The sequence below is a fragment of the Charadrius vociferus genome, unplaced genomic scaffold (genome assembly GCF_000708025.1).
Source record: "Charadrius vociferus isolate BGI_N301 unplaced genomic scaffold, ASM70802v2 scaffold230, whole genome shotgun sequence".
Lineage (NCBI taxonomy): Eukaryota > Metazoa > Chordata > Aves > Charadriiformes > Charadriidae > Charadrius > Charadrius vociferus.
In genome coordinates, this window is record NW_009646500.1 from 130,462 (window position 1) to 154,990 (window position 24,529).

A 24,529-nucleotide genomic window follows, 5' to 3' on the forward strand; every position below is an offset into this window, starting at 1 on the left:
CTGGATAGGAAGAATGGAACGGCAGATGGAAAACTCCACTGAGTGCTTCATCAGCCACCTGCCAACCACTGAATGGTGGCTAGTAAAAAAGCTACACCATATTAAGTTATAAAATGGAAGGTGAAGTTGGCACTAGTGGTAAAGTGCACAATTTTGGGTAACGATGTATAGCTTGCACTAAGCATGAGAAATTCCAGTTCTGCTTTGAAAAGAGCAGAGGTAACTGAAATAATACGTGATGGGCAAGGCATACAAGACTGTTGCGAACTTGTAAGTCTTCCCATACATCCAGTCTTCACTTTGAAGGTTTCCAAACCTAAACTAGGAATTAATTTGCTGTGGGCCACAGAACACAAATGTACCATTTATTTTTACGCCAGTGATGGTGGCAAACAGGTTGGATAAGATTGTATAAGCTAGGACTTTGCACAGTTTCCTTGAGATGCAGGTAGTTATGAGTTCTAGGCTCCTTTATCTTCTACAGTTACATTATGCTACACAAGGCATATCTTCTTAGAAGAAAATTAAAATAAAAAAGATTATTTTTAAGAGACCTCCAAACCACGATTACAGCACTTTCTTCTTGTGAATCCAGAAAGGGAAATGACTAGAGATAAGAGAAAATGCAAGCAGCACACAGCCAGTTGGTATCAGAAGTCTACAGGCAAACCGCATTGTTGTAGCTTTGATACCACAATTTCATTGCCTTGGAAAGCAACAGTGATACCGATGGAAAACAGGCAGTGATTAAAAAAGGCAGAGATCTGGACACAGAAAGTAATAAGGCAGGGAATCAACCTTATTTTCCTGGTATTTAAAGCCAGCAATCACGGACGTAAGCTGAACCAGGTAGACACTTAGTACTTGCAAAAAAGGTTACTTAAGTACATGTCTAATATGGACTTAGAAATCTGAGCTTATCTCTGTGCTTTTTAATCATTTGAGTCCTTAATGTAGGCAACGTGAAAAATAATTCTATTTGTATCTAGATATTATGACTACTGTAGCAGGCAACCTAGTAATACTGTCTGAGGGATAACATCATTAGATATCTCAACGTGGTCAAAGTATAACAAACCGATATACACATGTTGTAGAAAAATATCATTAAATTCTCTGCACAAACATTTGTGATAGTGTTAAGAAATTGTTAAAAAGAAAGAGAGAGAGTTATGGTGTTATAGTGAATGTTAACGTGGTATTTTTCACTCTCGTGTTTCTTAATTTGGGTCATTTCTCCATGTCTTTGTGCTCCTTGCCGTGTCCTTCACTGGTGGCAGGACGTACAGCTGAGGAACCCCACACTGTCCTTCCAGAGCCGCTATCATGAGCTACTGCCCAACACAAGTTTGTGTGATTGTGCAATACCTGCTAGGGCAACATTTAATTACTAAATCTAATTAAACTACTGTAATCCTATGCATGCATATAGCAGGGACTATATATAAAAAATAGAGAGAAGTCATATTAACCTGTATTATTCATTTTCCTTGACATATTTCTCAGGACGATTTTTATGAGAAATCACCTCAGATTTTTGTGATTACCTTTTTATTTATTCAACTGAACACTATAAATTAAGAAATTTATCAGTAGTGAACAAAAGTATAAACCTCATCCTCATTAAAAATACGAAAACCAGACATGAACAAAGCTCCAATGAAAGAAATTGTCTCTAAATCCTATCGTTTCCATTCTAGTCCTGTTAATTAACTCACATTTTACTTGTAAACCTGTGCTGCTGCAGGTGCCCGGGTGCCAGTGGGGGGCTGCAGGGTGGCGGAGGAGACAGGAACGAAAGAATGAAGCTGAGCTTGGGAAAAAGGTGGTGGTGGGCAGGGGATGTTTAGGTTTTGTTTCTCATCATCCACATCCATTTCATTTGGCAATAAGTTATTTTTTCCTCCAAGTCATATCTGTTTTATCCGTGATTGGTGAGTGACGTCCCTGCTTTTATCTCGACCCACGAGTTTTTCTCATCTCATCTTCTGTCCCTGTCCCGTTGAGGAAGGGGAGTGAGAACAGCAGGGTGAGCGCCTGGCAGACGGCCAGGGTCAGCCCACCACTAAACCACGAGAAACATAAACATGTTAGGCCTGAGTTACTACTACAGAAGCTATTTATTGAACCAAAAGTATTGTCCTTAATGATTGTGATTCTGATTAAAGCTAACTTTATTAGGATTTCTGTAATTACTGATGGTTTATGTGGAAGTTCATAAAAAATTGCAGGTGGCTGTTCACCACCTCTGAGGCCCTCAGTTTTTAAATAAGCTTTGTTCAGAACTGGTTTATACCAGTCACATGTATACTTAGCTTGTAACAGTATAAAGTAATTTCATTGAGCAAAAATTCTTAGAAAAAATAAGGTCTCTGGCTTTTCAGAATTTGAGCTGTTTTATTAATCTATATGAAAAACACTTTGTTTTATCAGGCACTATATTGCTACTGGAGCTGTAGTGAATCTACTTTGCCCTGACTTACCTGACTTATTCTACGAAGCCTTAAATTATTTTGGTTGAGCTTGCCTTGTCGTGCTGGCCTTTATAGAAAACAGAAGGCACAAAAGATAACTGATGTTTCCCCATCTGTTTCCTTAATAAATGCCCTCTGCTACAAAGGACTGGTGTGCGGACAAGAAAATAGGACTCACTTATCAAACCATACGCCCAGTGCCGCCAGAGATCCAAGCTGTGTTTTGATAAGGATTTCCTGGATGATGTGACAAAATTCTGCCCGAATCTCAGAGGTATCTTAGGCATCTGGCAAAAACACTTCATCCAGATCATGAAAACAAATCACTTTTAATTAGTCAAGTCCTAAGCCCATCTCTCCCTGCCCCCCCCCCAAAAAAAAATCTCCAGCTAAAAAAAATATCTCTGGCTCTGACATTTGAAAACCTGATGCCATGTTATCTCCTAAAAGCCCCAAATGACAAGATTAAATAACAGAAAAAAAGCCCAAATCAAAATCTGACTTGTATGTAAACATAAAACAACCTTCAATTTGCAATCAGAAAAATCCATATGTGATTACTGTGTGCAATGCCACGAATTATTAATCTGGTTTTGGATATCTTTTTAGGTGCAGCTGTATGAAATCATGAAATTTTTTCAAATGCAGACATGCTGATAGCTAACAGCATTTTTGTTCTGGTCAGATATTTTATTACAGATAAAGCCTTGTACCTTTAAACATATCCCAAAGAAAGAGGGATCTGGATGCGCCCTTCCTTTAATCTCTCCTACCTGTGATGAATTTCAGCATGATACTAGGCAATGGTGATCTTTCCAACCTAACTGGCAAAAAGTGGTTTTCATACCAATGCTGTGATCTCGAAGAACTCTGACAAGGATGCTCCACTCCTTGTGCCTTGTATCAAGGATGGGCTCTGTTTGAATCTCACCCTGTATCTCGTATCTGTCCTTTTCTGGAATACTCTATGCCACCACATATGACCAGCTCTTCATCTTTTCTGTTTCAAAGCAAGTCCAGCCAAGGGACTCTCAGGCATGCTGCAGTCATAGACACACTAGTTAGGAAAATAATTGAGAAAAATATTCACATTCAAGTTGAAAGAATCAATTCATCCTACTTCACTCAGAATAACCCAATTGTTCAGGTGCCATATGTATGATCTCCTTTTTGGCATCGTGTGTTATAAGCCACTGCCAGAGGCAGAACATTGAATGAGATAAATCAATGATCATTCCCACATGCCAAACCAAGAAACTGTCAATAGGGTGAAGCACATTCCAGTTTAAATGCCTGCAGCACCTTCCATATGTCTTAGGAAGGTGAGGGGGTCCCTGACTGGATTAGTCCCGATAGCCTGGGAAGGAAGGAATACATTTCCCAGAGAATTATCACTCTGGAGAAAGCAGGAGGGAGAGAAAAGGGTTTATAGACTACAAAGGTCTTTGGCAAAAGGTCAAACTGTGGATGAGTATTACTCTTCAAGGAGAAAAGACTAGAAAAGATTGAAAATGGTACCATTACAAAACAAAATGAAAAAGCAAACTCACAAACTGATGAAAGAGCTGAGATAAAAAGAAATCTGTGGCATAACAATTAGATAATTTTGTGGTGCTTTTCTTTACAGACTGAAGTTTCTGGATTTGAAATAGGTCCTTTGGAAAAAGATTTTCTGAATAGGTTTTATAGTTTATTTCTCTGGATACAGATCACTCTAACAACTTACAGAACTGCAAGAATGACAATAATTGTAATTCTCATACTGTGGATGTTATTGTCTCTGCTATTCCTGAAAATGGAGCAACAAAATTAACCTAATATCTGAAAGGGGAACAGAAGAAAGCCTGTTGGTTTTTTATTTTTTTCCCCTTCACTGATGAAGAAAATATCTCACAGTGAAAAAAAGGATTAATGGTTTGGAATGACACATCATGAAAACATTTTTTAATTCTGAATTCTTCTTGTGATCAACAGATATAGGATTCAGGGTAAAAAAGGGAAGGCTTATGTTTTTTTCTCTGGTATACGCTTTGCATAAAGTAAAAAGTTTTTAATAATCTTTGTTGAAATAAGGTCATTGTGTAATTGTAGTTCAGTATCAATGAACCTTTTGTAAGCCCTCAGTCAAGCATTTCAAAAACAGTCTCCTAATCCATAAAATCTACTTTGTTTTACCGCATAGGTTTGAAAAAGGGTAACCAAAACATCCCTATCTCGGAGTTTTCTAAAGCAGGCTTAACCCACTGCTTTAGCAAGCACAGAAGATGAATTGATACATCCTTGAGCCCATTGCCGCATTGACACTTACAGCCCACGTTTCTTTGTGACACACTACTGCCCCAGTGAAGCCCACATGTTTCAATATGACTTCTCCGACCTGGAGCAAAAGGATTGATACATAGACATTAAATCTGACCAACTGTAGTGGTGGGCAGGTCATCTAAACCACCATCCTTAAACCATCGCTGCCACAATAGCTTTGCTCCTTGTTCTGTCCTTTCTGACCTTCTGATTGTCCAGCAATATGTCCAGATACTAATGACAACCCTCAATCTTCATACACACTCTGTACGTCCCCTCTCTCAGGACTCTCAGCAATGACCTGAGGAAAAGATGAGATTACGTTGTGGTGGTTCTGATTCACAAATGCACTGAGGGGTGCATGTATACTCTGGCCATCAAGAAAATCAGAAAAAAACCCTGACAGCTATTAAATTCCCTTGCAGTCTTGAAGACTTGCCCTCAATGATGCCACTAATTTAGTGTTTTTCCTCTTTGCCTAGCTATCGCTTTGCAAAGCTTACAATATTATTTTAGGGAAAACAGTTTATTAGGAAAAATAATGTAAGCTGGACCTTGTTCTCACCAACAAGAAGGGGTTGGTGGGGATGTCAAGATCAAAGGCACCCTTGGTTGCAGTGACTACGAGATGGTGGAGTTCAAGATCCTTACAGCAGCGAGAAGGGTGCACAGCAAGCTCCCTACCCTGGATTTCAGGAGAGACATTCTGGAGACTCTGGAGACATTCAAAACCCGCCTGGACGCTGTCCTGTGTAACGTGCTGTAGGTGACCCTGCTCTGGCAGGAGGGTTGGACTAGATGATCTCCAGAGGTCCCTTCCAACCCTAACAATTCTGTGAATTCTGTGAATTCTGTGAATTCTGTGAGAGCAGACTTTGGCCTCTTCAGGGACTTGCTTGGCAGAGTACCATGGGATAAAGCCCTGGAGGGAAGAGGGGCCCAAGAAAGATGGCTAATATTCAAGGATCACCTCCTCCAAGCTCAGGAGCAACGCATCCCAACAAAGAGGAAGTCAGGCAAAACCACCAGGAGGCCTGCATGGATGAACAAGGAGCTGCTGGACACTCTCAAAGACAAAAAGGAAGCCTACAGAGGGCAGAAGCAAGGACAAGTAGCCTGGGAGGAATACAGAGAAATTGTCTGAGCAGCCAGGGATCAGATTAGGAAAGCTAAAGCCCAGATAGAGTTAAATCTGGCCAGGGACATCAAGGGCAAGAAAAGCTTCTACAGGTACCTCAGGGATAAAAGGAAGACTAGGGAAAATGTGGGCCCTCTCCAGAAGGAAACAGGAGACCTGGTTACCTGGGATATGGACAAGGCTGAGGTACTCAATGACTTTTTGGCCTTGGTCTTCACTAGCAAGTGCTCTAGCCACACTGTCCAAGTCACAGAAGGCAAAGGCAGGGACTGAGAGAATAAGGAACCACCCACTATCAGAGAAAATCAGGTTTGAGACCATCTGACGAACCTGAAGGTACACAAGTCCATGGGACCTGATGAGATTCATCCATAGGTCCTGAGGGAACTGGTGGATGAAGTTGCCAAGCCACTATCCATCGTATTTGAGAAGTCATGGAAATCTGGTGACATTCCCACTGACTGGAAAATGGGAAACACAACCCCCATTTTCAAAAAGGAAAAAAAAAGAATGACCTGGGGAAGTACAGGCTGGTCAGTCTCACCTCTGTGCCTGGCAAGACCACGTAGCAGATCTTCCTGGAAACTCTGCTAAGGCACATGGAAAATAACAAGGTGATCAATGACAGCCAACATGGCTTTCCTAAAGCAAATTGTGTCTGGCAAATATGGTGGCCTTCAATGATGGTGTTACAGGGTTGGTGGATAAGAGAAGAGCAAATGAGGTCATCTACCCCAACTTGTGCAAAGCATCTGACACTGTCCCTTGTGTGGCATCCTTGTCTCTAAATTGGAGAGACATGGATTTGACAGATGGACCACTTGGTGGATAAGGAATTGGCTGGATGGCTGCACTCAAAGTGTTGCAGTCAAAGGCTCGATGTCCGAGTGGTGACCAGTGACAAGTGGCGTTTGGTATTGGGACCGGTACTGTTTAACATCTTTGTTGGTGACATGGACAGTGGGATCAGGTGCACCCTCGGCAAGTTTGCCGACAACACCAAGCTGCGTGGAGCAATTGACATGCTGGAAGGAAGGGATGCCATCCAGAGGGACCTAGACAGGCTGGAGAGGTGGGCCGGTGCACACCTCATGAAGTTGAGCAAGGCCAAGTGCAAAGTCCTGCACCTGGGTTGGGGCAATCCCAAGCACAAAGACAGGCTGGGTAGAGAATGGATTGGGAGCAGCTCTGAGGAGAAGGCCTTGGGGGTGTTGGTTGATGAGAAGCTCAACATGAGCCGGCAATGTACCCTTGCAGCCCAGAAAGCCAACTGCATCCTGGGCTGCATCAAAAGAATTGTGGCCAGCAGGTCGAGGGAGGTGATTCTGACCCTCTGCTCTGCTCTCATGAGATCCCACCTGGAGTACTATGTCTGTCTCTGGAGCCCTCAACAAAAGAAGGACATGGACATGTTGGAGCTGGTCCAGAGGAGGGCTGTGAAAATGATCCAAGGGCTGGAGCACCTCTCCTGTGAGCAGAGGCTGAGAGAGTTGGGGTTGTTCAGCCTGGAGAAGAGAAAACTCCAGGGAGACCTTTTTGAAACCTTTCAGTACCTAAAGGGGGTCTACAGGAAAGATGGGGAGGGACTCTTTATCAGGGAATGTAGTGATAGGACAAGGGGTAACAGTTTTAAACTGCAAGAGGGTAGGTTTAGATTAGATACTAGGAGTAAGTTCATTCCTGTGGGGGTGGTGAGACACTGTAACAGGTTGCCCAGAGACATTGTGGATGCCTCATCCTTGGAATTTTTTAAGGCCAGGTTGTATGGAGCTTTGAGTACGCTAGTCTAGTGGAAGGTATCCCTGCCCATGTCATCTAGTTCCAACAGAAGTTGGAACTAAATGATCTTTGAAGTCCTTTCCAACCCAAACCATTCTATGATTCTATGAAGCACTTAAGAAATACAGGAAATGTATGTATGAAGTCAATGTAAGTGAGTTTTAAGAAGTGTTGACCAAATCTAATACATCACATTACATTGTATACATATAAGCTATCTATAGAAGTTCCATCAGAGAACTGAAAGCACCTTACATGCAAGATTTCTTCTGTTTTTTAGACTGTAACTCTTGTGTGAGCGAGGTTGATAATGCTTTAATAAATGTTAAAGAATGTCAGCAGACTTTTTAAACCTGTGATCTAGAAGCAAACGCCTCTTGTTCAGAGTCCTGGAGGGACAGGCAGTTGCCAAGCTATATCACTCCAATTTCATTCCTCCTCCCCTTGCCACTCTATATCAACTATCCCTGTGCCAAACTAGTTTCCCTCCATCAGCCTTAGTTTCCATTAAGAAGTTCTCTGTTTTCTTTCTTTTAATTCTTTTTTTTCCTGTATGTTCTGTTGTTAAGATGGTAAATTTTTCTGAGTGACTTTTCAAGGACACTTTATGGAGGTAGCTTTATGCTTCAGAAAGCTATACTTAGTAGATCAAGACAAGGCTTGCACCTCAGACAGAATTCAAAATTTCATACACAGTGTTAGTTTATATCCCTTAAAAGATGATCTGTCATTTGAATGAGCTTGTACTAAATCATTGGGATTATTAAATTGGGTTTGGATTGCTTGTCTTGAAGTTTCCCTCTTCTTACCTCCTCCATAACAATGCATTCTGAATACAATTCTGATTCTGGAACAGTTCATTATTACATCTACATTTCACATTTACATTTTACATTTACACCAGCATGAAATCTGAATCAGGCTTTCCTGAGAAGAATGGCAGCTTGTGCTGATTGGCTAATACCTAGTGGTGGAGCCTTTTCAAATAAAATATTCAGGCAAACATAACCAGAACAGTAAAAAGCATCCCAATTTTAAAAAGTCCTACTGGATGGAATTTATTCTAGAACAGATGGCTGGAAAAATGCCAGCGCCCTTAGTGAAAAACACTTATGCCTATAGACCATTCTGACAGCCAGAAATTCCTGCTGCTTTAAAAAGTGTACAAGAATGTCACACACAAGATAAAGTCTCCATTTGCCATACAAGATGTGTCGCAAATGACTTTTTAAAACAAAATAGATCAGAGGAGCCTTAACATCAGGCTGAGGATTTTGCCCAAATTTTCTAGTTTTTTGAAGCATTTGTCATAGTACAGCTTCGCACAATTGTAAATAATTTTCTTTTTTTTCTGAATTAAGAAGACCTTGCTTAGTAGTCTAAGGATTTCAGAACAATAAAATTGGTATTTTTTCACTGTGTTTATAGTCAGTTGTCTGAGGACTGTAGGAGCCAATGCAGGTTTCTCAAAACTGTGAGATGGACCCTTGCACTGTTCTTTTAGTCTGTCGGTGTGTTGTGGGAGAAAGTAAAATCTGTGGATTCACAGATGTTCAAGAATTTCCAGGAAAAAATGCTTAGGATGCCACCTTGCTGCCTTGGCAGCAAAGGTTGACTTTTTTTGCCTAAAACCAAACGTGGTCCCCAAACCAAGCTCCAACAAATCTGCTTTCCAGTAGAATAATTCTGAAGGTGGTGAAGATAACCAGGTTGTCTTACCCTGTTTACTCATCTGTGCGTGCTCTAAATTGCCTGAAAAGGCAGGGGAGATGACCTTTCCTATCAAAGACTCCATTGTGATCCAGAATCACGCAGCCTGTTTAAATGCCATTTAAAAAGTTGGATTTGGAGCTTATGATTTGTTTAACAGCTTAGTGGTTAAGCACTGACCCAGAAAGCAGGCAACATTCATTCTAAGCTGCGTACAGCCTTTGGTGTTCTCCAAAAGCATGCTATGTGGAGCAAGGCCATTTGGTGGAATCCTGAAAGTAAGAACATGCTGAAGCTGTATGCCAAAGAAAAGGTGGCAATGCAAGGAGAGTAGCCAGGAGGTGGCTGACATTTCTTACTGGGTTCATAAACACCATGCATTAGAGGCAGATAATTAGCTTAAGCAACCAGTGCTGCCTTCTGCAGCTGGCTAAGTCAGATGTATGACCAAAACAGAGAAAACACTCACATCGGACAGACTAAAGCATCCATACACTGCAGGTCTTCAGAGGCATTGGCCTATTGCCACCTACTTTGAAAGGAATTTGGGTAGTCGTTCTGGCAGCTAGAGCTGCTACTCATCTTTTGACTATACTGACACCTGAGACAGACACCTAAAGTTTTGACGTGGTGGAAGTTAATATTAGGCATCTAAAAGACCAGATTAGGTTTTACCCTAAGTCTAAAAGCATAATGCAAAAAAAAGTGAGTCTGAAAGGCTGAAAGTGCCTACACCTTCTTGAAAAAAATTACCCAGACAGCTGATTTTCTACCATGATATATACCGAGTGCCATAATAATCTTTGCAGAGGTGAGCGAATCCATGCCTCTCTCTAGGCCGAGTCCATTTCAGACTTGCAAACCAGGTGCCTAAATCCCATGAAGTGCCTGGTCTTATGGGAGTGTTCAGGGCATAAATACCCGAGAGTTCAGCACAAACTACAGCTGTTCAACCATTTCTAGTAAAAAAAATGTCAGGAAGGATAAAATAACTGTGGATTTGGTGGTAGCCCTTACCTAATTACGTAACAGCCTAATGATCATTAGTCACTAATCCAGGAAATGGGATACCTAAGGGACAAGAGACAGAAAATGGGAGGAGAACATGTCTCTATCCCAGGCATGCAGAGGATTTTATTTCTAATGTAGAACAGGTACATAATCATGACTGTCATAAAAATAATTTTTTAGGTCCTCACTGACAGAGGGTGTGTCTTCATAACTATAACTGTGTGTGTATTTTTCCTTGTTCACTCTTTTTTCATAAATTTTTTTTTCTTGGCTCTTTGGTGTAAGGAGGACATAGAAAACCATGGGAAAATACGAAGAGGACCAGGAAAAAAAAGTTACTGAGTGAGCAGAATAAGAAAAGCCAATGGTAAAAAACTTAAATTTATAACCCGCAAAAAGAAAAATAATCACTGCAGTCTGTAAATACATTCAAGCTAACAGTATAAGAAAGGATGTATTAACAGAGAAAGGAGGAGCAATAGCCTGTGGGTACGAAATGAAAAATTGAAGCAGAATATTAAAGAATATTCCCAATAGCAAGAATACTTTGGAAAAGAAATGGATTCCTCAAGGAAAACAAGCATGAAAAAACATGATACACATTCAACAATGATTAGTGAAACTATTCACTAGTGAACTATTAGCAACAAGATCAAGGCAAATAAAAGTGGTCCTTGAAGACTGACCATAATTAATTATCTATTTCTGTGATAAAAGAACTAATAATCATATGGTGCTAAGGTTGAGAATTTAAGCACTCATTCTTCAAAAAAATAATAATATTAAGGATTTCAGCACCTTAAATTTAGCCATACTGTATGTGATAAAAATGCATGTGGAAAAAAAAAGACTATTAAGATATTCTAAAAGGGAAAAGAGGACTTCTAAATACAAAACAAAACATGAAATATAAAAAAAAAGTAATCTTATAATAATTAAATCCATAATCAAATCCAATTTCTAAATACCAACATTAAACAATAAGGATCTAGTGAAATCAATAAATAATCCACAATTATTATTATTTATTTTTTCCAAAACTTGCATTATCACAATATTGATGGCAGCAAATGGATCTTAAGTTATCTCTATAAAAATGAAAGACAAGTACATACATAGATAGACAGATTGACAAGATAGATACTGAAGGAAGCTTGATAAGAAATTTAACGTAGAGTTACAAATGCAGATAAATTATTTATTGTTTATTATTAGGCTATGCATTAGTAAAACAGAAAAACTGAAGCCATGATACACGTATGATTATTCTGAACCTCAGTTATGGATATGTTTTCTAACTGTCTTAATTGTGCAAGTCTAAACTCTGAACTGAACTGAAGCACTGAGCAGCACGATTGTATTTTGATTTATAAATTACTCTTACTCTATTCCATTTAAAAAAAAAAAATTCAAATGTAAAAAGGTATTTCAGACATACTCTACGAGAACAAGTTCCATATTCTGTACGATTTATCTTTTAAGCCCTAAAACGATAATTACATTTAAATTACTCTCCAATTCTATTGCATTAACATAATTGTGTGTCAACTAACAAGATGTACTTATTAAATGGAGTATTTCTAGGCCATTTACACATGTAATAATATGTGATTGTTAAATTTATAGTACACCTAACTATACTTTGCCTAGCAACTCGGTCTTTCTGAAAAGGTGCCATTAAATAATAGTAGCTCTGCTATTTCCTGTTGACCTCAATGAACTCCTCAGTGCTCTATAAAGAACATAAAAATTAGCAATGTGATATTACACATCTCTAAAGAAAAGCGTAGACTTTAAAAACAAGGCCAGTGCAAGCGCTTTCTAAAAACTGGAACATTTCTTCAAGATAGGAAGGAATATTGCCTTTGTAACAGGTGCAGTAAAAGCAAGAGTTAAGTTTTGGTTTTGGTTTATGCCAGATTAGTAATTCACAAAGGCATCTGGAAAATTAAACTGCGTGATTTCCATAGTTCAGTGTTGGACCCAGGAAGTGAAATTTTCTTCTTCCTCCCACCAGTGTTAGCAAAAGTTCACAATGAATTTATTTTGTCTTTCAAAATTGGACCTTCATAATAAGAATTCAATTATCCTAGTGTAAATTGTTAACTTGGTTAATCTATTCAAGTGTAAAAAAGATGTATTGTAAAATCTTGAGCCAATGGGATAAAGGACAAATTCAGGAAAAGGGGCTGACAATAAGAAATACTGTTACGTTACCATTTACTTCCTTTTACATCCCAGTGCAGAATTGCTCCCCACAGTATAAATGTTTCTCAAATCTAAAATGTACATATGGACTGCTTGGCTTTCACTGAAACACTGTTAAATCTCAAAGACTCAGTGAATGTTGAAATGTCTGCTTGCAGGTTGCAGCTTGTGAAATTTTAGCTTTGCCTAAAAGACAATGACTCCAGAAGTCTACAGTCCTGGCACATTTTGTCCCTTACATACCGTTTTCTCTGTGAGAGTAAAAGTAGATATTTCAGATGTGACAACCTTGGGATTTTTCTGCTCCACTTCCAAAGCAACATTGATTACATTCAGAAAAGTCTTAGGAGACCCTTCGCTTTATTTGCAAGTAAAGTTTCTCACAGAAAACTGAACGTACTTATTTTTCACAGACAAGTTTGTCCATTTTTTCTAGTAAAAAGAAGAAAGGACAAGATTTCTGTGGTTCTATATCTTTCTCAATAGTTGTTGGATATATGCTATTAGTTTCCAGAAACTGCTATTTTCTTTGAGTCAAATATTCAATCAGAATGAATATTCAACAGAATATTCAACCAGAAAATTAAATCTCCCATTAACAATCAAAGGGTATGCACAATTTACGGGCGAGTGGTTGTTGTAATTAAAAGAAAAAAGCGAAATAGAAAATTACTTAAATCTGAAAATAGCTACTGAACATTTGCGCTAGCTACTTTGCTAATCTCTGCATTCAGAAAGGCAGTAGCGCTGTGTGCAGACCTGGAGATGCCACACCAGAGCAAAGAACAGCAGAAGGGCTGGCACTCCAGGAAGCAGGGAGGGGGAAAACTGCTTATTAAGCCTCTTCATTTCACTGTCAGTTTGTTCCCTACAGTATTTTTCTTCAGTAGCGTGTTGAATCTGGTTTTAAAAGTCCCAAGAGATGAAGCTACCATCACTTTTCTTAAAGAGCTATTTCAGAGCCAAAAGGAAGAGAGGAATGTTATCCTTTTTGATATTATATTCCAGTACTCTTACAGTAATGTTATCACTATGCACTGCATTGAAAACAATAATGGAAAAGAAAAATGAAATATCTTTCAGATACTTGTATCGTGTTTCCCTTTGGTTATGAAAGGAACATTGGGTTGAAAAAGAATTTATGGCTCACTGACTTTAATACAGTGCTACTTCGTGTAATTTATTTTGTGAAGTAAATATGTACTATCTTAAAAGCAGTTTCTTGTTTTTCTATTTCTGATGGAAAGCTTTAAACAGAAAGCTGTTGTGGTTAGAAATCTTCTACTTTCCAGCTTAAAATAATTAACTGACAGTTTATAGCCAATTAATTCTCTTGGTATAACTACTTTCTGACTTTGTAATTTTCTTCCTTCCTGTATTTATCCTTCTGGTGGACTTAGAGGACTAACAATCATATCTGGTCTCAGCTTTAGGTTTTTTTCAGCTTCTTGGTATATTCTACTATGTTATGTTTTTCCCCTGCTTGATTCTTTTGGGATGCTCTCATTCACCAGTTACACTGTGAATCCATTTTCTCTTAGACTTAGTAACCTCAATTTTACAAAGCTTTTCAGAGGAGGCTTTAATACTTCCTTACACAATGAAATTAGCATTTTTTCATTTTCAGAGCCAACCCCTCAACTGAGTTTTCCTTCTTCACGTCTGAGCGATTTTGATGATTCAGCCATCTAATCCACCCAACTCTTCTTCCTCTTCACCTACTGAGTATCTCCCAGTTTATTGTACAAATTTGTAAGAGTTACTAAATCTATGACTATCCACTGCAGTAATGAATTTAATTTCACCTTTGTCTTCAATTTTTTTTTTTTAATTCTTTTCTTTTCCTATGGCAGTTTTTCTTTGAATTGACAAAATCCTTCTAAGCATGTACCGTAGACAAATAGCAATGACAACCTCCTACCTTTTGGACTGAGGTCATTAAGGAAAATATTAAATGAGAACCCTTACAAACAAATGCTAAAAATCTCCCGCAATAACCCCCTTCCCCTGCAGCATATCTTATCTATTTCAATATCACACATGGTTTTCTCCCCTTTAGTCATTTCCTTGCAGCACATTAAAATTCTCGTAGCAATCCTATTTTTAATTTACTCTTTGGCACTGTATCAAATATTTTACTAAAGTCCAAATAGATGAGCTTTACTGCATGTCATTTGCCTAGAAAATTATTTATCAAAGAAAAATTAGAGTTAAAAACATGTTGTGTTTTGTCCCATTTCTAATTGCCTTCATACATTTCATTATAATTTCAGCTGAAATTTGTTCTAAAATTTTGCATGCTATTAAGGCCAGATGAACTCTCTATCCCAAATCACTTAACATCTCCCTCTAAATTTCAAATGCAGGCTTTACCATTGCTCTCTGAGTAGATAACATCAGCTGGCAAAGGTTGATTAGGGAAAGGTTGATCAAATAGACCTGTGGTTTAAAATATTGTTCTTTCAAAATTCTGGAATGAAGAATATCTAAACTCCTGCATCTGGATCACATAGAATTTTTTAAGCTTTTTTTTTTTTTTCTCCACTGAAGCAGTAAATCATATTTTCATGTCCTCGTTTTTATCATTTATTCCACATTCCATACCATTGCCTTTACTGAAAGTTTTGACAAGATTCTCATTTAGAACTGGGGGCAAATAAGCCAATTTTAACATCTGCCTGTTCCCAGAATAGAGAGCCCTTTTCTTCCCTTTTTTATTCTTAATTTTGCATAGTTAAAGATCTCTTGTTTTGACTACTTTTTGTATGATGTAGCTTGGCTTGGTATTTTGCAATTCTCACAGTTCTAGTGTGTGCTGAATTCTAACATGTAGCTTTCATATTGAATAGTTAAAAAAAAAAAAGTTATCTGCTTACACTCAATTCCTTAAGACAAAACCCAAACAACCATTTATTTATCTGTTGTGAACTTGAACTGTTCCTTATTAAATATATTGCCTTAGCTCAAGTATCTTTTGCATTCATGATTTTAAACTTCTGGAACTGTTAAGTCCACTTAGTTTTACTAGACAGTCTACATGATGGTTCACATTTTCCCTTCTAAAATTAAAAACCTTGTATAGATTTTATGTATTCTTTACATAGTCCATCAAATTGATCCACTTTAGGAACACTCACATGCAGGCTTGTTTTTAAGCAACAGGTCCTATACAACGATTTGTCAATGTACAATATCAAATACTCTTTTGTTGGTAGATTGATTATGTGGTGTAAAAATATGTAAAACCTATTATAATTTACAGCAGTTGTTCTTTAATCAGGCAACTTCAAATCTCCCGAAGGACATTTATTTCTGTAACATTAACATTACACCAAACTTTGTATAATCTAATGCTGGCAATATGTAACAGACTCTCATATTAGACCTTTGTATCTTTTCCACACTTCTACCACATATTTTGACCAAAAGATACTCAATTTTTAATGATCACAGGCCTTTTTTTCTAATACCACAACACCTTTTAAACAATCTTTCTTTACTACATTTACATTTACATATTTTCTCAGTAACCAGTTCTTCCAGTCTTTGAATACCTTCTCTCTTCTAAAGATGTTTGCATCTCCTGTCAACATTCGTTAGCTGTGAATTTCATTAGCATGTCATTTAGTTCTTTGAAACCATTAATAGTAAGTCAGAGAATATCCTTCCAATACCTAAGTACTTGCCTAGCTTTAACCTTGCAGATACTGACTGCATAAAATCTTACGTATTTTTTGCCTTTCCACCTGCAGTTCCATATAAAAATTATAAAGGTCCTTGTCATCTGAAGTCTCAGTCACAGTACCGTCCTTTTTTCTGACCTGGACGCATGTGATCTTGCTCTGTTAACTTTGTTCATAACACTGTTGCAAGGATCTTTATTTCCAGTGAGTTGCTCAGGGGCATCCATTTCACTCCAAGCCACTTGTTGCCTTTCCTTCACTGATGACTCAAATATCAGCCTCAAACATCAAGACCATTTCTCTCTCATCAGCCACAAAAACTGACTTCTGCCACCGATTAGCTCCTGATCCAAGCCTCCGTCCATTTACTACATTTGAAAACACCTGTTTCTTTTCTCATATTTTGCTTCTCAGATTTCGGAAGATTTCCTTGTAAGCACAGGCAGAACTACCTTATTATTCTCCTTCATGTCCTTTCATAAATGTTTTCTTTGTCCTGAAGCCACAACAAAATCTGATAGCAGTTAGAATGTTAACATACTCATCAGCCCATCATACTTATCAGCCTTGCCTCTTCTGTCATCTCTGATGGGGAAATTTCCTGACATGCAGTCAGACTTTAGGGCATGGACCATCATTTTGTTTGGTACTCACCCAGAGAGTCCTAAGCCATGACTGGATCTTCTACAAAATATTAAAAACCATAAATGTATAAAACCAGCAAAACTAGACAACAAAATAGAAACCCTAAGAGATCCATTCATCCTCATTTAATATTAGGCATCTGCACAGTAATTCTCTATGGTACTACAGATAAAAGCAGAGCTCACAGAAGAACCTTTCCCAAATCAGCTTATTGCCATTATATTTTTTCACTGATATAGCTAGTAGTTAATTGACCTGATTTTAGTCCTATCCAAGCCAATAAGAAGCACTGATATATATTTTTCCAGGCAAGAGACACTGTGTCCAATCTTTTGCTTTTATAAAAATTTAAATCACAGAAAATTACCATATGACTTAGCATGCTAATCACTGACAGCAAAGAGCAAATACTGGAGGCACTGCTCACAGGAGAAGACCTCGTAAGTGATCTGCAGGCTGATATTCTGTAGCACATAACAAGTGTCATAATGATTGGCAGCAAAATACAACTCCAGAACAGACAAGTTGAATTTGGAATCCCTCACAAACTGCTAAACAGTGAAATCTTCTGTAGATAATTTGCAAGCAAGAAAAAACTTTATCCTTACCATGTGAACCTTCTCACTGACGTTTCCTCATGCATTTCTGTGAACAGCACTGTTTTCCTTTAGAGTGTAGAAGTTTGAAGTGAAATAATGAAAAAATTCTGTACCCTGATGAAACGTGATGCATTTTAAGTTTCATAGCATTGACTGCTATGATCCAAAATCTACGGGCCAAATCTCACTAGGAAATTGTTGGAAAAACTGATTATACAGCTATCACATTAAACATGCAGTAATTCAAAACTGAAGGCTTGCATGGAGCATTTAGCTAATCCAATGTTTTATTGAAGTTGATGTTTCAGAATTGGGTATCTTGAAAACATACATACTTATGCAACTCCCGGAAGAATAACCGGCAAGACTGGGTCTGGAAGACTGGTACTTACCCCAAATAACCCATTCAAATTACACATGGTTCAGATTCCGAGAAAATAATGGACTTAAACAAACACTGACCATTTTCAGGCACAGAGAGAATTTTCTAGGACTAATGAAACAAAGGGAAGATTTTCTGAGTCATTCTGTCCTCTTCTCTGCCTTTGGGTCATTTCTGCCCCTTCTGTTATGGGAATGCTGCAGCTTAGTCAATAAGCTATTATAAGAAGATGGACTCTTTACTTGTTATTGGGTGTAGTGGGCTGATGAGCATAATGTAAGCATCCCTGTCTGCATGGGTGTACAAGGAGCTCTAGTAATCTAACCATCACCATTTCTGACATTTCTTCTTCTCTTGTTATCTTTACCTCCCTATTCGCTCAATAGAGAGTTTCAATGTAAAGTCATTTGCAAAATCTGGGAAAAGAAGAAAACAGTTTTTTTAACCTGTCAAAAAAGGACTTAAAAACCTTCTATATATGAACAGTTTCCTAATCACTACTAAGGTTTTTCATAGCAGATACGTGTAGATGCACTCCATTCAACTTTTTCTAGGTATAACGCTGAGTTTAGAAGACATATAAAAATATATACCTTATGAGAGAGTAAAAAAAATCTCATAATAAAATGTGTAAACTTCTTGATTTTAAAACTTCTTTCTTCCAATTTCCACATTCATTTATTTTTCTATAGAGCATAAAAAGAAGAAATTGAAATAAAGAAATGAAAGATCGGCTAGCGCTTTTCTGAATGAATCACCTGATTCTTGAGTTACACCGCTTGAGTTACATAGCAATACATTGCAATACATTGCTGTGTGTCAACTGAAATACAGAGATACAGTTACAGGATTAAAGGTTGAAAAGCTATTTACTGTATACTGTTTGACTTTTTTGTTTCCAACTGTCCTTTCGCATCATTTTACCAAAGATTTTGGTATTTAAACAAGCATTTTTTTTTTCTCCCTCTATGCACACAGGGATTGTCTCTGATTCAGGCTGGATTATGTTTTGTATTCTTGAAGCTGATAGATTTTTACAGCTGTCAAAATTGTTCTTGAAAGGTAGAAAAGCTGGTACTTCTGCTTCAAACACGAAAAGACTTGGTAAGCCAAGAAACCTCCGTAATACATAGAAGGACATATGCTGCAGAGGCCGAGGGATGGGTGAGTATGTGGTAGAAAGTTCTGGTGAAAAGACAAGGATGTAGGAGGATTTATGACAGTTGGGAGAAAGGGAAAGGATGCCAGCTCCTCTCTCCTACTCCTGCCGCAGCCACACAGCACAGCTAGGAGCACCCAAGAAGCTGTTTTAGAATAAATGCTGTTTCTCTTAACCATGCAGTATGGATGGGGCTTTTCCGAAAGACCCAAAGACTTTTCCCTGTGTGCTTCCTTGCACTCCACGACTTTAAGACACCAGACTGGATGAGTCTAGGGGTTAAATATGAACAAAATCATTGCCCTTTGTGAAATTAAGAGTCATCCCTGCATAGATTCAAATATGAAGGTCTTACAGTGACCTAGAGAGTGTTCACCCCAGCCTCCCAGTAACTTCCCAAACCTCACAAAAGCAGAATGCATGATGGAATACACGTGGGTTTTTAGCTCATGCCTTCAGTGAATTCTGAACCCTCAAAACTAGATATATAAAAAAGATGTGTCTTCCACAACATTAGAATAAAGGCTCCTTTAAGTGTATCTCTGTTAAGATTGAATAAACGTTGAGTATCCTTTAGATTGAATAAACGTTGAGCCTGAAGAGATGTATTTAAAATTCTTCCCTCTCAGTACCCAGACAATTGCTGCTGCCAATTATAGGACTATTTTTTTAACATCAAGTGATGGAAGTACATCCTTACTAACAAGGCAAAATGAATCAGAGCTTACAGTAGCTACTAGAGAGCTGTGAGAACTACTAAGCCCCCAAACCTCTATCCTGGCCCACAGCCCTGCTATCACAAAACCCAGAGTCAAAACATAATTTCACCCAAAGTTTGCTTTAATTAAGAGATGGCTAATCCATTTTTTCTGTATCCTTGAAGACATTATTTCAAACAATAGTGTTTGGAATGTGCAGGAACATACTCACATTGTTTTGTTCTGTTTTCAAACAGGAGAATATTGCTTTAAATACTTTAAAATATTCTGAGTGACAGAGATGCATGCAAATTTGAATAATCTTGTTGTTTGCTTGGCATATCTGAGGTGAGATTCTCTAAAGCTGATGCCTGCATGTTTTTCTCTTATATTCCTGTTCTATTCTTTATGAGCTGCTACTATCTTCCAAATCTCTTTGTTTTATATCTGCTGTACAAATTTCCCTAGCATTGTTGTCATCCTTTCTTTGCAAAGTATGCTTATATTTGACCACAGAAGCAAGCAAGCTGACTACAGTTTAAATCCCACCCTGAATACAACTTACCCATAGTGTTTTTAAGCAACATTTAATTGCTATTATAAATTATAAGTTTTTTTGTGTCACAGTGAGCTTAGTCCACATGTCAGAGGTTCCCCAGAAAAGGGCTGGCAGAATGGAATTCAGTACATCCAGGAAAGGGATCTAGCTGCAGGTCAGGACTGTAAGTCATACCAAGATAACCTATTTTAATAGAATATAAATGTGTCCTTTATTTTTAAAAGAATATATACCATTCCTTATTTGGGGTTGCTGTAGAAAAAAGGTATACATCAGCAGGCATAAATCTCCTATGGCCTCACTGAAATCAAGGCATTTGGCCTCATCTTCTTTTTAGTTATTTATTTTTCATGACACCTTTCACCTTTCTGAAGTGAAGAGCTGAACTACATGGGCAGTCTATTAGTCTATCTGTTAAAGTACAAACTGAACAAGCACAAGCTGTAAAATGGTCCATAAGACAACATGCATTGTCAGAAGAGAATACACCCATTTGCTGGAGTTCTGCACAGACCATTTGCTGAGTTCAGCAGTGGGGAAGGAGCACATGGGTTGATCTGTTCTTGCCTCACAAGCAAAACAGCAGAGCATGGGAAGCGCGCTGGATGAACGCAAGGTGCTTGATTCTGTTGGGTGGCAGGCAGAAGAACACTTTAAAACAAAGTATTTGTGTTCAAGACAATATATTTCATGGCATTTCTTTATTATCTGGGAAGTATTTTCGACCAAATAATTTAAATAAATTGGACATGCAGCTACAAGCAGTATGGAAAGGTCCTGGGTCAAGAAGAAAGTATTGCCACTCTTGGATAACTAAGGTTGGGGTTCAAATGGTGCCTCTGCTTGTGGTTACTTGTGCCACTATTCAACCAATGTTTATTAGAGTAAATAGTCACTCAGCTAAACAGCACTAAAAAGGACAGATTTACTGCAAATGCTAAGCTCTGTTCTTAATGTCTAGTATCAAAAAAGAGTTCTTTTAAGAACATTAAAATTTTTTTGAAAGATGGCCATTAGCTTATTCCACAAAGTATTTGCAATATTTTTGAAGGATAGAGATTTTGAGAAACTTCTTGTGTTAACAACTTTCCCATACTTAGCTTACATCCTAATTTTACTGGCTATTTACTTCTGGCAGCTTGTCCTTTAGCAAAAAAATTAAAAAAAGGAGTTGACCTCTTCTGTTGGTTTGGCAATTACATACACGCTTTGAAGCATAAAGACCGTAAGCTGCCCTGACTAATCTGCAACAGCTCAGCTTCTTCCCCTGCCTCATCAACACCATGGCACCAAAATGGCATGTCCTATTAGGAACCTATTCAAGCTTGAAGTAAACAGGACCTTCCAGGACCTAATGGCTTTTGGATGATGTCCCAGAGCTCCTGTTCTCAAATACGTAGGTGCTTAGGTGTTTTGGTAAAGAACCGTCAAATCTATCCAGTGACTGAAGAACTGATGCAGAAGTGATACAGTTAGGCATTGCTTGACCTACCGTAATCCATACCATAAGTCCAGGGGCATCTTTTAAGTGAACACGCAAACAGAAAGTCACAAAAGCTGTGATCATTCAGGCTGTGATAGGATGTTATACGCTGCCTAGAGCTGAACTGGGTTAAAGGGATACAGGCCCCGCTGGATCTGCGGATGTAAGTGCATACGTTGTTGTTCTTAAACAGGCCAGCACCGCCTGGTCCAATGCAGCCTTAGTGTTAATGCTGTCTCATTTTTGATAGAAATGGGTTAGAGAGCAACAATCTATGTTGTTATGCTGCCAGATCTAAAAGCATACAAGCCGCTGGGAAGTGGCGAGGAGTATGGTCAAGAATTACCGTGCACCCAGATACAGCTGCTAAAATCAGGAAAAACAGGACTGACTTTCTGACTTAACACCTTTCAATGAGGATGACACTATGACTTGTGACAGGGTGATAAAGAATTCCAGGGCAGTTTTGACCTTCCACAGATCTGGGAATTTAATGGATCCCATCCGTCATGACTTTAACGGCAATTGTACAGAGATATGACAAACCCAGAAAGACGAGATAAAATCAAGTGGATAAAAATCCACCCTGTAATATTTGTTATATTTGTAAACTTTTACAATAACATAAAATTAGAAAGGAGAAAAAGAAGTAAACGTTGCCACTGCCTAGGAAAACAGAAGAAACAGATATAAGGTCCTCCCACTTGTGATCCTTATTTTCCGTCCAAAATGGAAATGTTTAGTAGCATACTACATCAAAGACAGATGAAGACTAAAATCTCAAGAGCTTAATTGTGCTTAATACAACATGGGCGCTTAATGATTAGGAAGAAAAGGTACATCAAGGCTTTCACAATTGGGAAGTATCAGGTCTTCAGTCAAATCCCACTGTCTGTTGTCTGGCTAGTCAGGACAAAATTAGTATCCTTCAGCTATATGTTTCCAAGAAATAAATTCCCTGTAGCCTAGGGGAAGCACACTGAGCTGTAAGCCAGAAGAATGTGTTCTCTTCTCTTATCTTTCCTGGCAGCTGTTTATACTTTCATGCAGAGGTTTGTTGGGGATAAGCTGGGGTTAAAAGGATCATCACTGTTGCCCCGCATTAGTACTAGGCAGTTGTGTCACACGAGCAAATACCCATTCTGAAGTAAGAATTTAAAGATCTGTTCGCAAATCTGCTGAATGTGATCTCAAACATCCAGTAGTCTCATGCAGTGGCTCATACAGCAAGCGTGTGAAGTGTATGGGGTTTCTAGTTGGACCATTTGATAACTCTTCTTACGTAGCTAGGAATCAAGCTATTATTATGAGACTACAGTAGCCCTTAGTTTGACTGACAGTCATTTGCAATTCTAACATTTAAATTATTGACCTATATAGGACTCTCTTCAGATTATACATAAAACAGTTCCTATTTCTAGACTTTTTTTTTTTACAGCCTAGGTTAGTTTTCAAACTAAGGCAATATTCTAAACAAAATATCGTTAGAAACAGTAAAAAAAAATAAGTTATTTTTGTCCCTATGCAAGCTATGACAGTAACTTTGGTCATTCTTACAAGGAACATTTTGCTTTAGGGAGCAAGAGGGAAAGACTCACCTGGGGAGGGCAGCCAGTAATAGCTGAATGAGAGTTTTGGGATTGATTGATGTCCCCAAAACTTTACCCAAGGTAATTTGAAATAATTATTTATGCATGGTGATGTGAAACAGGTGTAGATTTTCCCTGATGTCTTCCATGTTGTGGCTGACAGCAGAAACATCACCTGTTTTTGTGCCCAAACAGGGATTTAGTCTCGAGGTGTTTGACAAGGGAAAAATTTACTTCTAGAAAAAGGGGGTGAAAAGGGGGATAGAGCACGTGGGTGAAGTAGAAATGGTGCCAGCTCCCATAGTATTTCCATAATACCTTACTTGCCATAAACATACCTTGGTTTAAAACTCCTAAAAGCCCTCAGCCCTCTTTTTAAAATTAGTCTGATAAAATAAGCAATATCCTGAAAAGATCTGGCAAACTTTGATACAACCAGTATTAGACCCTCGATACTTGTTTAGAGTCATCTATACATCATTCTTCAGGTTTTGATACTGATGTGGCACATCTGTGAGCCTTTATGAGAGAAAATAGTTGAAGTTTTTTATGCTTTTTTAATGAGGGCATAGTCTATGTTATACTTCCTTCTCCTAGGAAGAACTAGCAGGAACGTATTTTTCAAAAGACTGCCTACAGTTTGTAGATACACATTACAATTGAAAAGTTACAGTATGTATAAGATATAATAGTTATGAGAGGCACTTCATGTAGCATGTCAGAGTTAATGTCACACAAGGGCTTCTATTATGGTTTCACATTTGTGCATCTGCTATTTTTATGAAAAATATTCCTTACTTGCTTAAGTGTTGTAGAGTAAAACAGAAAGTAGTATGGGATTTTTGTGCATTCAGTAAATAAAACCCAAAATCTCTTTCTTTATGAAGACCTGTAATTTGGAAAAAAACCCCACACTATGTCATCCAGGCACCTTCAGCAAAAATTAATATCATGTGTGGGAGTATATTAAGGTGTATTATACAGAGTGCATACTACAATTTAGACAGAATGAATAACATGGCTTAGATGATTTGTGAAACTTTTTCAACTCTAAACTTTTGAATACATCATTTAGTAAACCTCTATGTTCACTTTAAAAAGAACAGAAATA